General features: G+C 34.8%; 1 long non-coding RNA gene across 1 annotated transcript; it reads left to right on the forward strand.

The window, feature by feature from the left end:
- Nucleotides 1-5,267: 5,267 nt before the first annotated feature.
- Nucleotides 5,268-6,781, forward strand: LOC147476100 (uncharacterized). Its single transcript, XR_015209444.1, has 3 exons — nt 5,268-5,323; nt 5,478-6,441; nt 6,534-6,781. It is a non-coding gene; the product is annotated as an uncharacterized LOC147476100 (long non-coding RNA).
- Nucleotides 6,782-8,776: the final 1,995 nt, after the last annotated feature.

An 8,776-nucleotide genomic window follows, 5' to 3' on the forward strand; every position in this document is an offset into this window, starting at 1 on the left:
TTTTCGTATATATTACCGTATTAGTATGTTATAAACTATAAACAGACCAGTGTGTATACCCCCAAATGTTGATTGGGCATACCATCTTTGATAAATATTACCTTGACAAATAGGGTAATTCCCCATCAGTGGATTCAGTCTCTGAGCATACAAAATGGTAATGTGCGAATAACAAAAGTACAATGGAGGTAAGCGACAAACATAAAAAAAATATGGTTGGTTGCTACATATCAAAAAGAAAATCTTAAAAATTCGAGTACTACTCAATCAATCAAAATTCAAAACAAAAATACCATCTCTACTCTACTCCCATTAAAAGTATTACTTATTATTTATGTTTCTACCCATCCAGAAAATTCTTCTTGGATTCCAATAAAATAGTAGAATCGTGGATAGGGAACTCTACTAGCAACCTACCAAATTTATTGTAGAAATTTTTGGGTTGAAGCTCTAATATCTAAGCTAAGGGCTCATATAAAAGAACTTGTGGTGTGCGTAAGGCTTTAGTGAACTACTGTAATCTTGGCTATTCCATATGAATTTTATAATTTTAATTCATAATGATAATGAATATATTGTATATGTTATGTAATATGTAATATAAATAGAATAAATAATAATATATTTACATACAACACAACAATATTATTATAAAAATTTTTATTATAACAATTAATAGAATTAAATGGAAATAACTATAATAACTTAAACTTATATTTCTATATATATATTATAGCTCTCCCCTCATCAATTGAGGGAGAGTTTTGAGAGTGTCCACGTGGCCAAAACTAATTACTATAAAATAGGGAGAGCTAATTACGTGAAATCAGGAGCCAAAAAATTCATCAACTTTTTTTGTGCCGGCCTTTCTCCACTAACGAGAAGAGGTAAACCCCAACAAAAACCCCGAACTCTCTCACAAAGTAAAAAAAACAAAAAACGGAAAATTGTCGAACTCAATAGATCGAACTTTGCCAATCAATTCCCCACCCTACTAATAACATATTATGAGAAAAGATGGCAATTCACATATTCCTTCTCCTTTCTCTAAAAATTGATTTCTATCTCTTCTCAATCCTTAGGGCATCACCAATGGGTCCTTCATATAGCCCTCTATTTTCAAATTTGAGGGAGCAAAGGAAAAACTCTCTTCCAATGCAACCCCTATATGGGACTCTAATATTACCATCCTTTATAACTGTCTCTAATTTTATGGGTGATTTTCCAGTTTCCAGTTGGCTCGCATTTATGGTGATTTTATAGTTTCCGGTGTTGTGATTTGTTTTTCTGTTCAATTACAAAAAACAAAAAAGAAACAATGTTCAAGGTGAGAATCGAACATGCGACCTACCACTTGAGAGGCCACATAGAATATTACCGTACCCACAACATATGAGCTGTGATAGATTTCCAAGCATTTAATCTTGATTTTGAAGGTGTGCACTGTAGAACTCAATTTTGAAGATCCTCTATACCACTTTGCTCCTTCATACACGCCTTGAAAAAGCTGATGTGGCCCTCTATTTTAAGGGCCTGCATTGGTGATGCCCTTAATGTTTAACAGATTTTTAAAGGCAAAACAAAAAAGGGTTTTGCTTTAGTGTAGTTGAATCCATACAATTTCTCCAGTCGATGAATGACTAAACGAAAAAGGGTCCGGTTTATTAATACGTACAATTTCTCTGGTGATGAAGGTATTTTTTTAGGTTAAATTTGTTATATATTGAGTTTCAATTTGATCTCAAGTTAATTGTTACTTTTTCTTCTTCGATATGTGTTTTTAGGACTTGGGTAATGTTTGTGTGAGTTTGGGCAGTGGATTTCTGGAAGGAGAGAAGAGAAAGAAGGAAACACTCAAAAGACGAAGAAATTTGATGGTGTTGTATATGGGAGGAGAAAAGAGAAGGATGGAAACACTGAAAAGGTGGGAGAATTTGCTTTCAGCAATGGAGTTCAGAACAAATTTGATGGTGTTGTATATGGAAGGAGAGAAGAGAAACAAGGAAACACTGAAAAAACAGAAGAATTTGTCTTTGCAGCTGCACAAGAAGCTCATGTATCGGATAAAGAAAGAGAAGAAGAGAACACAGAGGACAGAGTAAACCAAACCAATACGAGTTTGAGCTGCATCTTCACAGAAGGAGAAGAGTTCAGAGTCTAAGGAGCTTGATGTAGGTACAAGAGTTCAGCCACGGAGGAAAGCCTAATTCAAAAAAGATAAGGAGGGACATTGATAGTGATGAAACACAACCATCATCTAGTAAAACACAATCACATAGTGGTAAAGAGATCGACATAGGGTATCTAACATTAGTCAAAGTTATTATCAGTATAATTGTTCAACACTTCAACTCATTTTGGTATATGAAGAGATTTATGCTTTTCAAACCTTTTGATATGATCATGGCGTGGCCAAAAGTGATTGCGTTTTAGAAGCAACATAAATTAGGTTGCAGTAGTGAAGTCTATGTTGTTACCCATTAAGGTGACTTTATGGTATTCACTTAGGACTTAATAGCAGTCCCTTTTAGAGGTCATTAAGGGTGTCCACGTTGACAGGGACAAGGGGATTATGAGAAAGATGGAGAAAAAAACGCACACGCACACAACCACAATTTTTGTAATTCTAACGTCTTCTTTGAAGGTTGATGAACTGATGAATTGATAGACAGTTGCACCTTCAGTCGACTCAACTACGACAGACAAATATGAAGATGGAGATACTTCAGGTCAGTTCATCTTATCTATTTCCTTTGCTCGAGACTGGGTATCTCTTTCAGATGAATAAGAAGATTAAGTCCACTGTACTCGCTCATCAAGTAGGAAATTTGCAGGCACATCTTGAATTTGGATATCGTCAAACCCGCTTGCTGCGGTTGGATACGTGGACGCCAAATTTGATTTGAAGTTTATGTGGGAGGTAAAAAGTTACTTTGAGTTTTTGAAGATGTTGTTTTTGTTTTTTATTAGTTATAAAGTTATGTAATGTTTATGGTAGGTCTTTAGTCCATTGTTGAAGCCTATCGTTGCGCTTGAGAATCTACAACAACAACCAGTCACAATGCTTTATGAGCTTTGTCAGAAACAGGGCAAAAATGTTGATATTAAACATTTTCATTTCACTTTATTTTAGAGTTTCGGCCTGAGTTATTGGGGTAGTCATCTTAAGCGAGTGCTTCATATGCTTGGTTTGTATGGTTACAGGGTGTTTGAACCTTTGTAGGCATCTTGAGCGAGTGCATTATATGCTTGATTTGTGTGGTTACAGGGGTTGGTAATGCATTGCCAATAAACCCCATGTATCTTAATGGTCAGGTCAGCCCAAGCCTTCTATGTGAAGTAGCAAATTTTATAAATTTTACTTTGCTTAATAAGGTCTTATAAATATGCGTCATTTATTAGAATTTTGCATTTCACCTCAATAAATCATTTATTTTAAATGAGTTGTTATGAATGTTAGTCTTAAGCCTTACAAGCCGGTCTAATTTCAAGTAGGAAAGGTTAAGTAACTGAGGGTTTATCTTTAGTGAGTATCAAATTATGTAAGTGTTTAACTATTGTATCTTTTATCCTATCCAGGGCATGGTAAATTTGAGAGTCTAGGAGCTCTTGGGATTTCTTCTATGCTTTTTGATGGACAATTTAATAGTATATAGGCTCATGCACTTATACAGAGGGACTTAGACGTGGAGCATCGCTATTCAACACTTCAAGTTAAATTACGATATCAGGTAAGTATACTTTGTGTCATCAAACTTTTAATTACTATAACCTTTGAACTTATATGAGACAGAACTAGAAAGACATTATATTGAATAGCCTCTTACGTTATGTAAGATTGAGGGTAAAGTAGCCTGTTGCAGATTCCATCTACACGAAGTGTAATTTGTTCTTCATGGTGGCACTCCTTTTATCGGACATCATCACAAAGCTAATGTATAGCAGAAAGATAATTAGGATTGAATGTGAGCTTTGAAGTTATATTAGAATAAGAAAATAGTGACGGATTCAAACTCCTTGAACACGTTGGACTGGAAATGATTAATTATAGTATAATAGGGACTCCTTTAATTGTTATAGGAAGGATTCAAATGTAACTATGTAAGGGCTGCACACAAATATAATAGAGCCCCAAAATACGAAAACACATCTCTCATAAAAAAACAAAAGGAACTACATAGTGTATGTTGCTTCAAGGATATTGCATTGGATAAATCAACTTCTACTATAGCAGTTAGATCTTCCAAGTAGAAATGACAATCTTCTAATTGAGATATGGAACCCATGATCCATCTCCTTCCTGTGTGTCCAATCAAAGACTGAATTGGTGATATATGCAATAAGAACAAAACATATTGTTCTCAATTAAGCCTACAAACTCATGCATCAATTCACATTTACATTTCACAGTAGCAATACCCTACGCCAGTTAAAGGACACACTTTTATTGAAGAATATGCATTCAATATATACATATTCCCACACACATTCAACTCAAGAACTACACTCACAAGCTCTCTTCAATGCATATTAATTAAACAACTTCAGACCTCACAACTGCTACTGGTGTAATAAGTCAATGTAGGATCAAAAGCAGGTTTTAAAAAATTAGGATCATGTGATATCCTCTGAAGTAACAACTGATATCTATCTCTATACAAACCCGCCTCCGCCGAAGCATCCCCATGTATAGGAAACTTTCTAGTATACCTACAAGAAAAAATGCCTCTTAATTTGAACTTTGTAAACACTTTTTTCTTCGTTTTCACTCCCATTTTTTGTATTTCTTCCTCTTTTTTCTCTCTTGGTTTCTTTGTTGGAAAATGGCGGCAGCATTAAGTCTGGGAACATTACACTTGATGCTTCTGTTATTAGATTCTCTGACGAGGCTCTTGATGAGCAGAAACATAGCATTAGGATTGCCGATGAAAAGGTTGTGTTGGCTGTTCAAGCCTATGATTTGGTACGTAACATTGTTACTTAGTGTTTCCGAATGGAAGATATATGTTATGTTATGATTTGTTACACGTTCATGCAACAGGTGGATGCACATATTCAATAGCAGGATCAGTACTTGAGGAAATTTGATGAAGACCTTAGACGAGGTAGTTTTCTCATTTATGAACTTTGGTCACTGGCTAGATGATTCTATGAGACTAGAAAGTACTACTATGATTACGTTTATTTATCCATTCATTGTTTGTGGTAATGGGGATTGTAACAGAGAGGGATACCGTCTTTGCTCTTGGGGTGTCTATTATGAGCTCGATGGCAATGCAAAGCCTGGGAACGGTAGTGGAAGTGGTAGACCAGGACGTAAGAAGTAAGCATTTGTCTTTGACAGTGGAAAATATTGTTAAGTTTCTATCATTTTTAATGCAATGATTGAAGTCTAATTCCAGTCAAATTATGGTTATAAAATACTGTTGAGTTTGTTTTTTGGACTTTCTGACTTACATTTTGGAGTACATATGCAGGACATGCTTAGCAACAGCTGTTGCGCAATCGGATGCACCAATGATGGATTTAGACTTGCCAGAAATCCATCATTGTTATAAAGTTTGAGACAGAGACTTTGGTTCTAATGTTTGAGACAGAGGCTTTGGTTCTAATGTTTGAGACAGAGGCTTTGGGATGAGGACAAATCAAGGAAGGAAGCCAGGAATATGAGATGAGGGTGTAGGAGTACAAAGTATAAATGTTCAAAATAGGCTTAGGATTTATATATATGCCTATGAGGGGAGTGCAAGCTGCATACGCTTAGGAATTGGTTCCTGACTTCTTCACATTTATGAGTTTTAATGAGATTCTTAGATTAGGCACAATAACACTTGGCTGAGTTGATCTTAAGTTTTCGACCCAACCCTAATTTGTCCAAGAAAATATGATGCCAATTCAAATAATATCTTATTAAGATTAAGAAACTAGAAACTACAGTAAACTATTAGCATAACATTAGACACAACATATGGAATTATTTCTTGAACATTTAGATTCAACTTGGAAAAATAACAAACATTTAACATAATTTTCTTTTCGGTTCCTTCTATTCTTTGGGCTTAATATGTTGTTTCTTATTGATTTGATTTATAGGTTGTGATATGACAGAAGATGACAACTTCATGTTGTCAATTGAAGCATTTGAGCAGATTTTGAATTACAGGTTCTCTGGCAAGTCACTATTGGCAAAAGCATTAACTCACTCTTCTTTGCTGACTCATCGCCATCTTACATTCTTACCAACGTTTATAGTTCGTTGGTGATGCTCCTTTGGGGCTTGCTTTTGCAAATTTCGTATATATCACATACCCTGATCTTGATTCGGGCCAACTCTGGCTTCTTCGTGCTTCCAATATTAACAGTGAAAAGATTGCTCACACTGCAGTCCGACATGGCCTTTTTCATTTTGTTAGGCACAATGTCCCTTCTCTTGATGCAAAGGTACACAAGCTAAGAATATTCTGTTGGTTTTAAACTTTAAATATTTGGTTTGATCATGCTTTGATATTCGGGTTTGTATATTGTTTTGGTAGGTTAATGAATTTTCTTTAGCAATTAAAAAAGAAGAACAAGCTTGCGAGATCTCAGCGTATGGAGGAAAGGTAAAAGCGCCAAAAGTCCTAGCGGATATCGTCGAACCCATTGCTGTGGCTGTATATGTGGACGCCAAAATTGATTTGAAGTTTATGTGGGAGAACTATGTGATTGTGTTTTCATAATTTCATACATCTTTCGAATGTTAAATTACTATGTGATTGCTGCGGCTTTGTTGTTGTTTCATATAGGATAACTATTACCGATTTATTATTGATATGATCAAATGAGCTGCTGCAATCAGGATCATTAGAGAAGTCAGTATTTTAGATATTAACTGAGAAAAAAACACTCCGTGCTAGCCAGTCAGATTTACTGATAATAGGAATTATCATGGTTTACTCCAACATCTCAATGGTCTATTCCCTTGATTATGAAACGTTTTGTTCGCTCGAATCATTCACAAAATCACAAGTTATATGTACCTAATGTAAGTGATAGATCACAAAGAATCCTTTTTCATAATCAAGCCATGAGACCGTGGTGAGAAACTAACAATAACACAACGAATGTATAATGTCCTAGCACAACAGAAACACCGAAGGAACATACAAAAAATGCAAGCAACAATTCAGAAAATATACGTGTAATACAATCATCTATAGTTGCCATTAGAGTATCCCGTGAACAAGTTCGATAAAAAATGCATAATTTTGCTTTGTTGTGATCCATAAAAATGCACAACTTATTCCGTGCTATAGTGCTATAATGGATTAGTAATGGATTAGTTAATATGGATATGGATTATTAATAGATTGGATTGGATATGGATATGGATTAGTTAATAGATATGGATACAAATTAGTTAATGGATCAACAATAGAATTCTTTTTTTTTTGTGTATGCTATACAACCGGCTCATCTGTCATTAAAATATATAGGTTTAAAATATATATAAAGACATCAAACAATTACAAGAAGCAAGAATCGTCCCTTCGATATTTCTTAGTTTCTCTTTCAAAATCTTCCCATCTTTTATGTTGATGAAATATTTGTGAACCTGCTGCTAGTATTGTAGGCGTTCTTGGATGATTACACATTCACACCATATCCAGAACTAAGGCTGTGTTGGAGTATGAAATAAGGATCGGATATCATGTTAAACCATTGCTTGCATACGTGCGCCTCAACTCACTTAGTGAATTAGCTGGAACTCCTAGAAGAACTTTGGTGATAATGTCATTGTTAAGATGTTGGCTGCGATTTTGCTGTTTTGCTGATTCTATTGCTTCACCACTCTGACCACCACCATCACTAATACGCCCCAGTCCACCAATTCCAGATTTATCCACACTGACACCTCCAATTAACATCAAGTTTTATAGTGTTCAACTAAAATTTGGTCCAACACAACACATTTGGGTGCTTTAACTAACTATTTTTCTTTCTAGGCTTCCAGCAGTATTCTGTTCTACATGATTTCGGTTGACGAGAATTTATCCAGCAGAAAGCGATGGACACCAACAACAATCCAACTTGAAAAACTGCATCAAGTATTTGATCAATTCAATGGAAGTCCAAATAAAGAGATAATTAACAATTTGAAAGCTGAACTAAATCAACACGGTAATGTTTGAAAAAACATAGTTACTTGGTTTTACGACAACATGCGCTACTTTGAAAAGAAAAGCACTCATTAACGCAGAGAAAGATTCAGATGAAATTCAAGTAGAGATTCAAATTTCTCCAAAGAAGACCAAGCCTAATAATATGGAAGAAACTTCTGGTGACATTGTTCCTTCACAAGAAAGTATGTCTTAACTTACAACGATTCTGACAAGTACTTTATATATTCATCATACTAATATTACTCTTAAATTGCAGGTCAGCATTAAGTATCAGTTAGAAAAACAACAACTACAAAGTCTACCCCAGTCAAAAGAAAATAGAGGAGGAAAACACAGAAGTGAAGTTATAAATCTAATCGTCTTAGTAGAATGAAACGTTTTGGTAAATATTTTCTTCTTATGTATTCAATTTATTGTTCTTATAGCATCAAATACTTTATTAAATGACATATTATTATTTTTTAAACAGTATCTATGCCCGGAACAAGTGAAGAAGAAGCTAAAATAAATAGAGCTAAACGAAAAGAGATGCTAAATTTGAAGAGCATTGGAAATGATAATTACATTGACGATGAAAGTGATGATGATTACCTATCACAAATGAGTGGATCAGA

The sequence above is a fragment of the Coptis chinensis genome, chromosome 9 (genome assembly GCF_015680905.1).
Source record: "Coptis chinensis isolate HL-2020 chromosome 9, ASM1568090v1, whole genome shotgun sequence".
Lineage (NCBI taxonomy): Eukaryota > Viridiplantae > Streptophyta > Magnoliopsida > Ranunculales > Ranunculaceae > Coptis > Coptis chinensis.